Source organism: Phocoena phocoena, chromosome 12 (genome assembly GCF_963924675.1).
Source record: "Phocoena phocoena chromosome 12, mPhoPho1.1, whole genome shotgun sequence".
Lineage (NCBI taxonomy): Eukaryota > Metazoa > Chordata > Mammalia > Artiodactyla > Phocoenidae > Phocoena > Phocoena phocoena.
Genome location: NC_089230.1, coordinates 48,629,597 through 48,645,617, shown reverse-complemented (window position 1 = coordinate 48,645,617; position 16,021 = coordinate 48,629,597).

Here is a 16,021-nt window from a genome sequence, read left to right as displayed (position 1 = left end):
GTTCTTCTGCCTCAGTTATTCTGCTATTGATCCCTTCTAGAGTATTTTTCATTTCATTTATTGTGTTGTTCATCGTTGCTTGTTTCCTCTTTAGTTCTTCTAGGTCCTTGTTAAATGTTTCTTGCATTTCCTCTATTCTATTTCCAAGGTTTTGGATCATCTTTACTATCACTCTTCTGAATTGTTTTTCAGCTAGACTGCCTATTTCCTCTTCATTTGTTAGGTCTGGTGCGTTTTTATCTTGCTCCTTCATTTGCTGTTTTTCTGTCTTTTCATTTTGCTTATCTTACTGTGTTTCGGTCTCCTTTTTGCAGGCTGCAGGTTCGTAGTTCCCATTGTTTTTGGTGTCTGTCCCTAGTGGCTAAAGTTGGTTCATTGGGTTGTTTAGGCTTCCTGATGGAGGGGACTAGTGCCTGTGTTCTGGTGGATGAGGCTGGATCTTGTCTTTCTGGTGGGCAGGTCCACGTCTGGTGGTGTGTTTTGGGGTGTCTGTGGCCTTATTATGATTTTAGGCAGCCTCTCTGCTAATGGGTGATGTTGTGTTCCTGTCTTGCTAGTTGTTTGGCATAGGGTGTCCAGCACTGTAGCTTGCTGGTCGTTGAGTGAAGCTGGGTGTTGGTGTTGAGACGGAGATCTCTGGGAGATTTTTGCCATTTGATATTACGTGGAGCTGGGAGGTCTCTTGTGGACCAGTGTCCTGAAGGTGGCTCTCCCACCTGAGAGGCACAACACTGACTCCTAGCTGCAGCACCAAAGGCCTTTCAGCCACATGGCTCAGAATAAAAGAGAGAAAAAGTAGAAAGAAAGAAAGAAAGAAAGAGGATAAAATAAAATAAAATAAAGTAGTTATTAAAATAATAAATAATTATTAAGAAAAAAAATTTTTAAGTAAAAACAAACAAACAATAACGAAGGGACAGAACCCTAGGACAAATGGTGAAAGCAAAGCTATACAGGCAAAATCTCACACAGAAGCATACACATACACACTCACAAAAAGAGGAAAAGGGGAAAAAATAATATATCTTGCTCTCAAAGTCCACCACCTCAATTTGGGATGATTCGTTGTCTATTCAGGTATTCCACAGATGCAGGGTACATCAAGTTGATTGTGGAGATTTAATCTGCTACTCCTGAGGCTGCTGGGAGAAATTTCCCTTTCTCTTCTTTGTTCGCTCAGCTTTGGATTTGGCCCCACCTCTGCATGTAGGTCGCCGGAGGGCGTCTGTTCTTCACTGAGACAGGACGGGGTTAAAGGAGCCGCTGATTCGGGGGCTCTGGCTCACTCAGACCGGGGGGAGGGAGGGGCACGGAGTGCGGGGCGAGCCTGCGGCGGCAGAGGCCGGCATGACGATGCACCAGCCTGAGGCGCACCGTGCGTTCTCCCGGGGAAATTGTCCCTGAATTACAGAACCCTGGCAGTGGCGGGCTGCACAGGCTCCTGGGAGGGGAGGTGTAGATAGTGACCTGTGCTCACACACAGGCTTCTTGGTGGCGGCGGCAGCAGCCTTAGCGTCTCATGCCCGTCTGTGGGGTCCGCGCTGTCAGCCGCGGCTCGTGCCCGTCTCTGGAGCTCCTTTAAGCAGCGCTCTTAATCCCCTCTCCTCGCGCACCAGGAAACAAAGAGGGAAGAAAAAGTCTCTTGCCTCTTCGGCCGGTCCAGACTTTCCTGGACTCCCTCCCGGCTAGTCGTGGCGCACTAACCCCTTCAGGCTGTGTTCACGCCACCAGTCCTCTCCCTGCGATCCGACCGAAGCCCGAGCCTCAGCTCCCAGCCCCCCCTCCCGCCCCAGCGGGTGAGCAGACAAGCCTCTCGGGCTGGTGAGTGCCGGTCGGCACCAATCCTCTTTGCGGGAATCTCTCCGCTTTGCCCCCCCGCACCGCTGTGGCTGCGCTCTCCTCAGCAGCTCTGAAGGTTCCGCCTCCGCCACCCGCAGTCTCTGTCCGCGAAGGGGTGTCCTCGTGTGTGGAGACCTTTCCTCCTTAACAGCTCCCTCCCATTGGTGCAGGTCCCATCTCTATTCTTTTGTCTCTATTCTTTTTCTTTTTTCTTTTGCCCTACCCAGGTACGTGGGGAGTTTCTTGCCTTTGGGGAGGTCTGAGGTCTTCTGCCAGCATTCAGTGGGTTTTCTGTAGGAGTTGTTCCACGTGTAGATGTATTTCTGATGTATCTGTGGAGAGGAAGTTGATCTCCGCTTCTTACTCTTCCTCCATCTTCCCCCTCTCCCGTTCACATCCTGTTTTAGTTGTAGGTATTTTTCTTATTGTTTTGTAGGAGCTCTTTATTATAACAGGAAAATAAAACTTAGGCGTGATAAGAATTGCAAATTCCCCCCAGTTTATTTGTATTTTGACTTTCCTTATGGTAATATTTTTCATACTGAACTTTTTCATTTTTATATAGTTCCATTTATCAAACTTCTTTTCAAGGCTTCCAGGTTTCATATCATACTTAGAAAATTCTCCTACTCCAAGATGAAAATATCTCCATACTCCTTTCTACTTCTCTTTACTTCTTATAGTTAAGTCTTTGACCCACCTGAAATTTATTTGGTGTAAGGTATGAAGTATGGGTCCAACGTAGTTTATTTCCAGAGAGTTACCCAATTTGTCCCAATGCCATTGACTGATAAATTTATTTTTCCTCCTCTTATTTGAAATGCACCTTTATCATGTACCAGAACAACAGTAAATGTCATATATAAGTTTTGGGGTCGAGTCCAGGACTTTACACTCTGTTCCACTGAGCTGCTTACCATATGCCAACACTGCACTGTATAAATTGTTTTGACTTTAAATGTTTTAATAACTGGGTTGGTTTTCCCCTGTTATTTTTTATAATTATCCTGGCTCTTCTTGCCCATTTATTTTTCATATTAACTTGAGAGGTATCTTAATTGGTCTCAAAAAAGTTCCTTACAGTATTTTTACTGAGATTGCCTTAAAGTAAGGAAAGGTTTTTGTTTGTTTGTTTTTTAAACCTTTTGTTTTTGTTTTTTTGTCTTTTTTAAAAATAAATTTATTTATTTTTGGCTGCATTGGGTCTTCGTTGATACACGCGGGCTTTCTCTAGTTGTGGCGAGCGGGGGCTACTCTTTATTGTGGTGCGCAGGCTTCTCATTGCGGTGGCTTCTCTTGTTGTGGAGCATGGGCTCTAGGAGTGCGGGCTTCAGTAGTTGTGGAACACGGGCTCAGTAGTTGTGGCTTGCGGGCTCTGAAGCGCAGGCTTAGTAGTTGTGGCGCACAGGCTTAGTTGATCTGCAGCATGTGGGATCTTCTCGGACCAGGGATCGAATCCTTGTCCCCTGCATTGGCCGGTGGATTCTTAACCACTGCATCACCAGGAAAGTCCCAAAGGACTGTTTCATTCTGTTGGGTTTTTTGTTTTTGTTTTTTACCAAGCCAAATTACTTCCCATATTGTTTGACATCATTTTTCATGTGACTCAGACTTTCTAGGTATAGCATTACCTCATCTGCAGATAGTGATTGTTAGCTCTTCTTTTAAAAAAAATATATATATACCTCTAGTTTCTCTTATCTAACTGAATTAGTAAGTACCTGCAGAATAATGTTAAATAATTGCAGTGTTACTAGACATCCTTGCCTTGTTTCCAATTTTAATGGAAATGTGTATTGTTTCTCCATTAAGCTCAATTCTGGCTCTTAGACTGTGATAGATATATTTAACCATTTTAAGAAAGTATCCACCTATTGCTAGTTTACTGCATCTTTACCAAGAATGGATATTGAATTTTATCAAATGCCTTCTTAGTTCCTGTTGGAAAGATAATATTAATTTTCTCCTATCATAATAATAGATTCCCAAATATTGAATGGTCCTTGCATTCCTGGAATTCCTAATTGTTAATGTTGTTCTTTTAATGTGCTACTGAAATCTGTTTGCTGATATTTATGTTGGATTGCTGTATTGATATTCATAAGTGAGACTGCTCTATAGTTTTCTTGTACAAAATTGTATATTTTTATCAGTGTTATCTTAGCTTCATTTAAATAATTTGGATACTTTATTTCTCTTTCTTTATTCTGGAACAGTTTAAATAGCATTAGAGTCATCTGAATCTTTCATAAAATTCCTCTTTTTTTTTTCGATTCCTTGCTTTACCAACGTTTTCAGTTAATCAACCATCTGTTGGTCACAGCTGCCTCAGAAAAAAATGTTTTTAGGGCTTCCCTGGTGGCGCAGTGGTTGAGAGTCCGCCTGCCCATGAAGGGACGTGGGTTCGTGCCCCGGTCCGGGAGGATCCCACATGCCGCGGAGCGGCTGGGCCCGTGAGCCATGGCCGCTGAGCCTGTGCATCCGGAACCCGTGCTCCACAGCGGGAGAGGCCACAACAGTGAGAGGCCCACGTACTGAAAAAAAAAAAAAAAAAAAAAAGTTTTTATTATTTCTAAGTTTTATAAACACACATTACCCTCATAAACATAAGGATATAAAAATATCATTAAAATAAGGAAATAACCATAGAAATGTCTATATGCAAAAATTTTCAATACAGTGTTACTTATAATACAGGCAAAAGATGAAGCAACTTAAAGGCTAAATGTTCACAGGGGACTGGTTAAATTATGGTGTTTTCTACATAGTAAAATACGCTGCAGCTATTAAAAATGATGTTTTGGTATGGGAAAATAAGACTTTCTTTTTTTATTGATGTATAGTTGATTTACAATATTTTATTAGTTTCAGATGTGTAACATAGTGATTCAGTTATATTTTTTTTTGCAGATTATGTTTCATTATGGGTTATTACAAGAATTGAATATAATTCCCTGTGCTATACAGTAAATTCTTGTTGCTTATCTATTTTACGTGTAGTAGTTTTTATCTGTTAACACCATGCCCGTAATTTGTCCCTCCCCCACCCTTTGGCAACCATAAGTTTGTTTTCTATGTCTGTGAGTCTGTTTCTGTTTTGTATATAGATTCATTTCTATTACTTGTTAGATTCTACATATAAGTGATATCATATGATATTTGTCTTTCTCTGTCTGACTTCACTTAGTATGATAATCTTTAGGTCCATCCATGTTGCTGCAAATGGCAATATTCCATTCTTTTTATTGCTGAGTAATATTCCATTGTATATAAATACCACATCTTATTAAGCCTGTTGTCTCTTTTTTTTTTTTTTTTTAACATCTTTATTGGGGTATAATTGCTTTACAATGGTGTGTTAGTTTCTGCTTTATAACAAAGTGAATCAGCTATACATATACATATGCTCCCATGTGTCTTCCCTCTTGCGTCTCCCTCCCTCCCACTCTCCCCATCCCACCCCTCCAGGCTGTCCCAAAACCCCGAGCTAAAATCCCTGTGCCTTGCGGCTGCTTCCCCCTAGCTATCTACCTTACTACGTTTGTTAGTGTGTATATGTCCATGACTCTCTCTCGCCCTGTCAAAACTCACCCTTCCCCCTCCCCATATCCTCAAGTCCGTTCTCCAGTAGGTCTGCGCCTCTATTCCTGTCTTATCCCTAGGTTCTTCATGACATTTTTTTCCCTTAAATTCCATATATATGTGTTAGCATACGGTATTTGTCTTTTTCTTTCTGACTTACTTCACTCTGTATGACAGACTCTAGGTCTATCCATCTCATTACAAATAACTCAATTTCATTTCTTTTTAAGGCTGAGTAATATTCGATTGTGTATATGTGCCACATCTTCTTTATCCATTCATCTGATTATGGGCGCTTAGGTTGCTTCCATGTCCTGGCTATTGTAAATAGAGCTGCAATGAACATTTTGGTACATGACTCTTTTTGAATTTTGGTTTTCTCAGGGTATATGCCCAGTAGTGGGATTGCTGGGTCATATGGTAATTCTATTTGTAGTTTTTTAAGGAACCTCCATACTGTTCTCCATAGTGGCTGAACCAATTCACATTCCCACCAGCAGTGCAAGAGTGTCCCCTTTTCTCCACACCCTCTCCAGCATTTATTGTTTCTAGATTTTTTGATGATGGCCATTCTGACTGGTGTGAGATGATTTCTCATTGTAGTTTTGATTTGCATTTCTCTAATGATTAATGATGTTGAGCATTCTTTCATGTGTTTGTTGGCATTCTGTATATCTTCTTTGGAGAAATGTCTGTTTAGGTCTTCTGCCCATTTTTGGATGGGGTTGTTTGTTTTTTTGTTACTGAGCTGCATGAGCTGCTTGTAAATTTTGGAGATTAATCCTTTGTCAGTTGCTTCATTTGCAAATGTTTTCTCCCATTCTGAGGGTTGTCTTTTGGTCTTGATTATGGTTTCCTTTGCTGTGCAAAAGCTTTGAAGTTTCATTAGGTCCCATTTGTTTATTTTTGTTTTTATTTCCATTACTCTAGGAGGTGGGTCAGAAAGGATCTTGCTGTGATTTATGTCATAGAGTGTTCTTCCTATGTTTTCCTCTAAGAGTTTGATAGTTTCTGGCCTTACATTTAGGTCTTTAATCCATTTTGAGCTTATTTTTGTGTATGGTGTTAGGGAGTGATCTAATCTCATACTTTTACATGTACCTGTCCAGTTTTCCCAGCACCATTTATTGAAGAGGCTGTCCTTTCTCCACTGTACATTCCTGCCTCCTTTATCAAAGATAAGGTGTCCATATGTGCGTGGGTTTATCTCTGGGCTTTCTATCCTGTTCCACTGATCTATCTTTCTGTTTTTGTGCCAGTACCATACTGTCTTGATTACTGCAGCTTTGTAGTATTGTCTGAAGTCAGGGAGCCTGATTCCTCCAGCTCCTTTTTTCGTTCTCAAGATTGCTTTGGCTATTCGGGGTCTTTTGTGTTTCCATACAAATTGCGAAATTTTTTGTTCTAGTTCTGTGAAAAATGCCAGTGGTAGTTTGATAGGGATTGCATTGAATCTGTAGATTGTTTTGGATAGTAGAGTCATTTTCACAATGTTGATTCTTCCCATCCAAGAACATGGTATATCTCTCCATCTATTTGTATCATCTTTAATTTCTTTCATCAGTGTCTTATAATTTTCTGCATGCAGGTCTTTCGTCTCCTTAGTTAGGTTTATTCCTAGATATTTTATTCTTTTTGTTGCAATGGTAAATGGGAGTGTTTTCTTGATTTCACTTTCAGATTTTTCATCATTAGTATATAGGAATGCCAGAGATTTCTGTGCATTAAGCCTGTTGTCTCTTGATAAGCACTTGGATTGCTTCTATGTCTTCGCTTTTCTTAGTAGTGCTGCTGTGAACATCAGGGCACATGTATCTTTTTGAATTAGCGTTTTTGTTCTTCCTGGATACATACCCAGGAGTGTATTGCTGGATCATATGGTAGCTCTAATTTTATTTTTTTAAGGAACGTCCATATTGTTTTCCATAGTGACTGTACCAATTTACATTCCCAGTAGAAGAGGGCTCCCTTTTCTCCACACCCTGTCCAGCATTTATTATTTGTAGACTTTTTGATGATGGCTATTCTGACAGGTGTGAGGTGATAACTCGTAGTATTGATTTGCATTTCTCTAATAATTACTGATGTTGAACATCTTTTCATATGCCTATTGGCCATCTGTATGTCTTCTTTGGAGAAATGTCTTTTTAGCTCTTCTGCCCATTTTTTGATTGGGTTGTTTGTTTTTTCAATATTGATTTGTATGAGCTGTTTGTATATTTTGTATATTAATCCCATGTCAGTCACATTGCTTGCAAATATTTTCTCCCAGTTTGTAGGTTGTCTTTTCATTTTGCTCATGGTTTCCTTTGCTATGCAAAAGCTTTTACGTTTGATTAGGTCCCATTTGTTTATTTTACCTTTTATTTCTTTTGCCTTGGGAGACTGATCTAAGAAAATCTTGCTACAACTTATGTCACAGAATGTTTTGCCTATGTTCTCTTCCAGGATTTTTATGGTATCATGTCTTATAGTTAAGTCTTTAAGCCATTTTGAGTTTATTTTTGTATATGGTGTGAGGAAGTGTTCTAATTTCATTGATTTACATGAAGTTGTCCAGCTTTCCCACTTGTTGAAGAGACTGCCTTTTCTCCATTGTATATTCTTGCATCCTTTGTTCTAGATTAATTGACCATAGATGTGTGGGTTTATTTCTGGGCTCTCTATTCTGTTCCATTGATCTATATGTCTGTTTTTGTGCCAATACCATGCTGTTTTGATTATTGTAGCTTTGTAGTGTAGTCTGAAGTCTAGAAGGGTCATGCCTCCAGCTTCATTCTTTTTCCTCAGGATAAGACTTTCTTTTTTATATGTTCCTGATTGTCTGAAGCTTTTACAGTAAGAAATTGTTACTTTTATAATCAATAATATATCATTTAAAATTAAAATTAAAATGATGGCATAATTGTGTATTTATTAACATGGAAAAATGTTCACAATAGATGGTGATGCATGTTTCAGAGCAATATGATCTCATTTTTGTAATCTGTGTTTCTATAGTTGTCAAAAAAACATTTGGTAGTGGTTTTCTTGGGCTAATTGAATTTTGGATGTTTTTCATTTTTGTTTATATCTATTTTCCAGTTTTTCTAGGGTACTTATGAATTATAGCTGAATGGCTGGGCAAATAGATAAATAGATGGATAAAAAGCCATATTTCAGGATTAAACAAGAATCTTTTTATAATTAACTGGATGGAAGGTCAGGAATGCTACTTGGCTCCAGTCCACCCAAATAAGAAGTCTCCCAGTACAAACCACTGGTGAAAAGAAGAAAGTATTGTCTAGTTCCCCTCCATACTTCAGGCCAGAGATTAAAACTTGTGCACCCACCATTTGGCTGGGCTGCCTAGTATCACAGACTTGAGTTTCCTGGCCTGCGTCAGTACGAGGTGGTGCAGGGAGAGAAGAGATGTCTTTAGGGACAAGAATATGTAAACCACATCCTACATAATGGCCACAAACCTTAAATGTCCTCCACCCTTCAAGGGAAGGGTCAACTAAGTGGGTGAATGCTGTAAACCATTGGTTCTCTAAGTTTGGTCCCGGACCAGCAGCACCAGCATCACCTGGAAACTTGTGGGAAATGCACATTCTCAGGCCCCACCCTAGACTAGCTGAACTATAAGCTCTGAGAGTGCATACAGCAATCTGTGTTTAATAGACCCCGAGGTGATTCTGAGGCCTTCCAACCACTTCTGTAAATATTCCCAATCCAAGATGATTTCTGAGGCAGGGTGATGTAACTGCTGAGGGGAAAGAAAAGTCTCCTCCTTTCTAAAATATCTTGGAGAACATTACTTGTTCCTAGAAAATTTCCAGAAAAGTTTAAAGTCAATACATTCACAATACGTTGAAGAAGATTCCTGAGTTTCATGGAACTATTTCCCGTGTTAATCAAGTCTTTAACATTTGTCTGAGTATATATAGAGTAGGATCCTAGAATAACAGAATGTCACAACTGCTTAGACCTCAGAGATCTTTCTGAAACAGCCCCCTTGTTTTCACAATTGAAGATGCTGTGCTGAGAGAGGTGACTTGGCAAACGGCAAAGTACAAAAGATAAATGCAGGCTTGTTTGGATTTGTTCCCAATAGACCCTAAGAAACCCAAAACCATGGTTACTTAATAATGTACCAAAGTGTCACTCATAACTGACAAATGAAGAAGTTCTGGAAGAAGCCGCAGATGCTGCAGGAATAAGATATTCCCCTCTCCAGAGCAGTGACAACAATCTCTAGACAAAACTGACAAAATTCATTCTCACAAACTTTCTCACTGAGGATGAATTTCAGTTAACGACAAAACAACATGAATCCCAAATCTCTCCTGGAAATGCTAGGGTGAACAGTATAACTCAAATATTTCCTTCCTGAGTAATTTCACATTAACTCTTTCCTAAAATGCATTTTTCTAGAGCAACCTCTAAAGTAAACATATGCTGGGGAATTCCCTGGTGGTCCAGTGGTTAAGACCACATTTCCAGTACAGGGGGTGAGGGTTCAATTCCTGGTCAGGGAACTAAGATCCCACATGCCGCGAAGCACGGACAAAAATTTTAATAAATAAAAAATAAAAATAAATAAAATAAACATATGCTCTTCAAGGATGCTAGAAAGCACTGGGTTACATTTAATACTTCTTGAATTTATAAGAATCTTATCTCAGGCAAGGTTTCTTACTTTATTTAAAGCTGTATTTCAACAAATACCAGAGACATAGCTGATAGATAATTATTCAAAACAAGTAAGTCCATGGACAAGGCTTAGGTCATTGTGTTGTTCTATAAAAATGTTTTGCTATTGTTATAATAGTATTTCTATATAGGGTTTTTTGAGTTTATGGTTTAACTCCTCCGTGGAGCTTGGACTATTGTGTATGTTCAAATAAAAAGAAAGTATAATCATTTTGGAATCAGAGTACTGGAAATAAGCATTAGTGAGTCAGTATGTTTTTACATACAAATTATTTTGCTGATCACTGGAAGTACAGCCAGACAAGGTTTTAACACATAGTCCCTGCTTTTAAATAGCTTCATTACCAACAAAACATTTATCAGACTCATATAGGCAGAATTGAAAGCTAAGAAAGTTGAAATTAGGGACTTCCCTGGTGGTCCAGTGGTTAAGAGTCCACGATTCCACTGCAAGGGGTGTGGGTTCGATCCCTGGTCAGGGAACTGAGATCCTGCATGCTGTGTGGTGCACCCCCCAAATTTTTTTTTTTTTAAAAAGGAAGTTGGAAACAGATTTAAAACTTTAGTGGTCATGTTTTGTCATTAGATGTCCTTTCACCCTCATTTTAATAACATATTTTCTTCTGAGAGCAATCTTCTATCCTCTCCAGCAGGGACAGATCCAGGTTTTGTGAAGCTTGAAGTTTATGCAATTTGCCGAAACCACTTTAGAGGATAAAAATTATGAATACAAAATTACTTAGAGTAAGAAAAGATATCACAATACCTTACGATTTTCAAAAAGCTGACTAATACAGGACTTCCCCGGTGGTCCAGTGGTTAAGAATCCACCTGCCAACGCAGGGGACATGGGTTCTATCCCTGGTCCAGGAAGATTCCACATGCCACGGAGCAACTAAGCCCGTGTGCCACAACCATTGAGCCCACACTGTAGAGCCCACAAGCCACAACTACTGAGCCTGCGCGCCGCAACTACTGAAGCCCATGCACTCTGGGGACTATGTGCCGCAACTACTGAGCCCACGTGCTGCAACTGCTGAAGCCCGTGCGCCTAGAGCCTGTGCTCCGCAACAAGAGAAGCCACCACAATGAGAGGCCTGTGCACCGCGACGAAGAGTAGCCCCCACTTGCTGCAACTAGAGAAAGCCCGTGCACAGCAAAGAAGACCCAGCACAGCCAAAAAATTAAAAATATAAAAATTTTTTTAAATAAATAAAGCTGACTAAAAAAAAACTCACAAAATCTGGAAACCAACCTAATGTTTTTTCCTGAATGTTCTGACACTCTCTAAAATTCTTTTCTCTTCATGACATTGTTTGCGGGACCAAACCTTACCCGAAGCCAACTATCTCTGGACTTTTCTGTTACATAAACTGACATTTCTCTTTATTGTTTAAGCTACTTTGAGTTATTTGCAACATAGAATCCAGAATCCTAATTCATACAAAGATATATGGAAAGCTCATAATAAGCTTTAAGGAGAGATGGACCTCAGCTGAGGAAGAAAAGCACTGGAGGATTTATCCCAGCTTGCAAAATATAGAAGGTTTGTGCAGTCACAAAGAAATTCCCTGTGTCGACTGAAAAAAAATGCACAACCTAAAAGTTGAGAATTATGTTTTATTTGGCAGATTTTCTGAGGACTTCAAGCCCAGGAGGCAGCCTCTGAGAATAGCTCTGAGGGAACTGCTCTGAAGAGGTAAAGGAGGAGCCAGGATATATAGGGGGTTTTGCCAGAAAGACCAGGTAGTTGGTACATCAAAATACTACCATTAATTAAAGAAAACTAGAAATCTCAAGTTAATGAATTTAGTATTTTTCTATATATGGGAAGATGCAAGAGTCTGGGCTCACTGAAATCATTCCTTTGATATGCATTTACCTGTCTAGGCCAGTATCCTGTTCTTTCCCATCCTGAGTCCCCTCAAGGTGCACCGTTGGGGGCGGCTGCAGTGGCTGAGGCAATAAGCAGCCCATTTGTCTTCTTCTTGAGTTCCCTCATGGCTCACTGTCAGGGTGGCTGTAGTGGCTTGATGGCTGCAACATCCTTTGTATACTGATATGGCTGGTAACATCTTTCACTCACACCTCCAATTGCAGAAGGAACTTAGAATCGCTTAATTTTTAGCACTGTGTGATAAATATAATTGAGTCACAGAAGAATATGGGAAAATAAAAACATTTGTTAGGTCAGAATAAAACAAAAAGATTATTACTGCCTTTACTAAGTGTTCAGCAATTAGCCCTTAATGGGAAATGGTTACATGGCTCCTTTGATGTGATTGCCTAAAATTAATCATTACCTAGAACTTCTTTGTTTCCAGTAGAATAAAGAAATAATTAACGTGTATAAAGATGAAAAAAGGTGGAGAAAAGTTTAATTAGCTAAAAACTGTATTTACTTAAAATCCATTAAGAAAGGGCATTTGAAAGAAGTAAATGGAAATCGTAGCATGCAATAAACATCAAGTGATGTAGCTTTGAGACGTAAATGTGCCATGGGAAAACAACAATAGATCTGAGATAGAAAATTCTGTACAATTTTCTGTAGTGTGGAGAAACAAATGGTCATTTTGAAAGTGTGTGAGCTCAGTGTGGTTCCCTTTGGAATAATGACAGAAAGAAGCCAAAACAATAATTGCATTTGGAACAGAATTGATTTAGAACAGAATCCTGCTATGATTGATTGTTTTATTTTTGCCAGCTAAGGAGCAGAAAAGGCCAAGCCCACAAGGCCAAGCCCACTACGCTTTAGCGTATCTTTTACAATTGTGGTTTATTCAGTGATGACCTCTCAGGATTTATCTGGAACCATAAGAGAGGAAAGAGGCAGGATGACTTTGATGTTGGGGGTGGGCTGCAATGTGTGGTGGCTTGAAGTGGGCTCTAAGCTCCCTGAGTGGGAATTGAACCTGGACCATGGCGGTGACAGCACCAAATCCTCACCATTAGACCACCCAGGGACTAGTGGCTAGAAGTAGGGCCCTGGCTCTTGTCTTCTTTGAAAAAAGGAATTTTAGCAAAGAGACGGAGAATAGTGAAACAGGTAAAATGTTTATTAAGAGACAGGTACATGCAGATAGGCACAAAGGCAGGCTCAGAGAGAGAGTTGCACCTTTCAGGTGGCTTAAATCACATATATGGTGGCAGTTTCCCAGGGTTCCTCTGACCAGTCATCTTGCTTTGTCTGGCTCTGGGTCCATATTTAGTCTGACTCAGGGCCTTTCCCTGTGTGCACGTGTGCCTTTTAGCCAAGATGGATTCCAGCACTAGGGTCTCTGAGAGGTTGGCAGAACATATTATGGGCTAGCGCCCCCTCTGCTGAGGAACTTTGCTGCACATGTACAGTCTGGGAGGTCTTCTTGACCCCAAGAATGAGAACTATGTGGCCTCTTTATCTTTTACCTAAGCAGGGCTTAGCCCATCTCTGTTCCTGACATTTCCTTTATCTTGCATTGTCCGCAGGAGACAAAGTCAAGCTGCTTATCCTATTCCTGTTATTATCTTTGTCTCAAAGCGCAAACAGGAGGCTACTTGTAAATGTCTAACCTGAGGCCCATCTATCTCCTTCCTCAAATTGAGAGGCTTACAAAAACAGTTAATATTTTGGATGGATTTTCATTATAGTTTGACAAAACACCTTCCCTAGTTGCTGCTCATAATGGAAAAATAGGTTCCGTGACAGAATCATGGCACTGTTGCTGGGACCTCAGAGAACAACTCATCCAGGATACTCTTTGCCCATAAATTAAGGGACTTGTTGAAGACCACACCATCAAGCTGATGGCAGAGTGGGCAGCAACTAACTCTGCATAACAGGTAAAAAGGAGAGCCGAGTCTAAGGAGGAATGTTTGTGTCTGTTCCAAGTTGTAAAATGTATGCCTCCCATCTCCCTGCCTTTGCATTCGTCAGTTCTCACAACCTTCCTTCTCTGCACCTACTCTCACCAGATACCTGAAACCATCCCTTTGTCCCCCATTTACTTCACTGCTAAAATTGAGACTTATTCTTACAGAAAATTATACTTCCATAGGTTATATGATCCATGAGGGATCTCTTCCACAATCACATCCTGACCTCCTGGTCTGGTGTGGGCTCTCAGTCAGTGTTTGTTGAGTGAATTCAGTGCCACAGAAGGTAACAATTGCTCAGTAAAGGCCCACCCCACATCTCCCCACCCCTCCACCCGCTGCTCAGCTGGCCTTAAACTTCTTTGGTTTTCTAAGACGGCTTACCAGCCTGCCTGGTTGGTAGGCATGATGGTCTTGCAAATTCACTTTATCTTTAATGGCACAATTTGACCAGCTGTCCTCCATTATAGGCAAAACTTCTCCCTCACCTCTTGTGTGACTGCCTTCAAGCAACCAGCCCTCAGTCTCAGCTCTTACTCTTATTGCACTGAGAACATAGCAGAGAAAAATTAGAGAACTTTCACCCACGGCACCACATCTAACCTCTCTTCCGCTTTTACCCCTGCTTTTCCACCACGTGAAAGATAAACTGTTCTAACTCAGGCAGCCCAGCAATGTGTGTGTTGGGTGCCCATCTCCTCTCACCTACTCAGGAACATCAATCTTGCAGTTACCTCCTCTCTCTTCTGCATTCCCCTCTCTTCTTGGGATCTCCCACTGGCATACAAGAAGGTTGTGATATCTTTTTTTTTTTTTTTTTTTTTTGCTGTACGCGGGCCTCTCACTGCTGTGGCCTCTCCCGTTGTGGAGCACAGGCTCCGGACGCGCAGGCTCAGCGGCCATGGCTCACGGGCCCAGCCACTCAGCGGCATGTGGGATCTTCCCAGACCGGGGCACAAACCCGTGTCCCCTGCATCGGCAGGCGGACTCTCAACCACTGCGCCACCGGGGAAGCCCAGGTTGTGATATCTTGATCTTAGCATCCTCACTTGATTCCATATCCCTTCAGGTTAATGTCCCTTTTTTCCTCCTCCCTTTTAAAGCAGAATTCCTCAAAAGACTGATTATAAAATCAGTCTTCAATTCTTCTCCTCCAGTTCTCTCTTGATACCAGTCCTGTCAGGCTTTTGCCCACATCAGAGAGCTCCACGCTGTCAATTCCTATAGTCGATTGTAAGTCCTTATGTTACTATTGGATCTGTCAGCAGCATTTATCAAACTGGAAACCAGGTCTCCTTCTGTCTTGATGGCTATATCTTCTCGGTATCCTTCTCTGGATCTTATTCCTCTTTCCACTTTCTAACGCTGGAATGCTCTAAAGAGAGCCATGCACCCCTTCTGTCTCTGCACTCACTCCCTCTTGGTCTCATGGTTTTAGATACCATCCTTATGCTGATGACTCCTAAGTCAGTATCTCTGGCACTGAGCTTTTCCCTGAACTCCAATTTCTTGACATCTCCACTGGGAAGTCTGATGGGCACTTAACCTTAATATTTCCAAAACAGATTTCATGATATTGATCTTGTTCCTAAAGCTGCTCATCCCCCAGTGACCCATATCTTAGTGGATGGTACCTTTAATCTCTTAGTTGTTTAGGCTCCAAACTTTGGAATCTTCTTTGACTCTTCTTTTCCCCTCACATGCTATGTCTAAGCACTGGCAGGTCATGTTACCTTTACCTCCGAAATGTATCTCATTTCAAACACTTGTCACCACTATCCTTGCCACCACTAAGCCACTTAACCCCTCATCTGGACTATTTCAGTGGCCTCCCAACCAGTCTTCCTGCTTTTGTTCTTGGTCCCTAACCCAAGTCTACTCTCAACACAACAGCCAATATGATCCTTTGAAAATATGAGAACTGCTACCTTCGAGAAACTCTCACAAGAGGACATGGACTAGAAACTTTATTGTTTGTAACAGAGAAAAATTGGAAACAACCTGTCAATGGATAAAGAAATTTTGGTCATGAGTATATGTATGCATGCACACG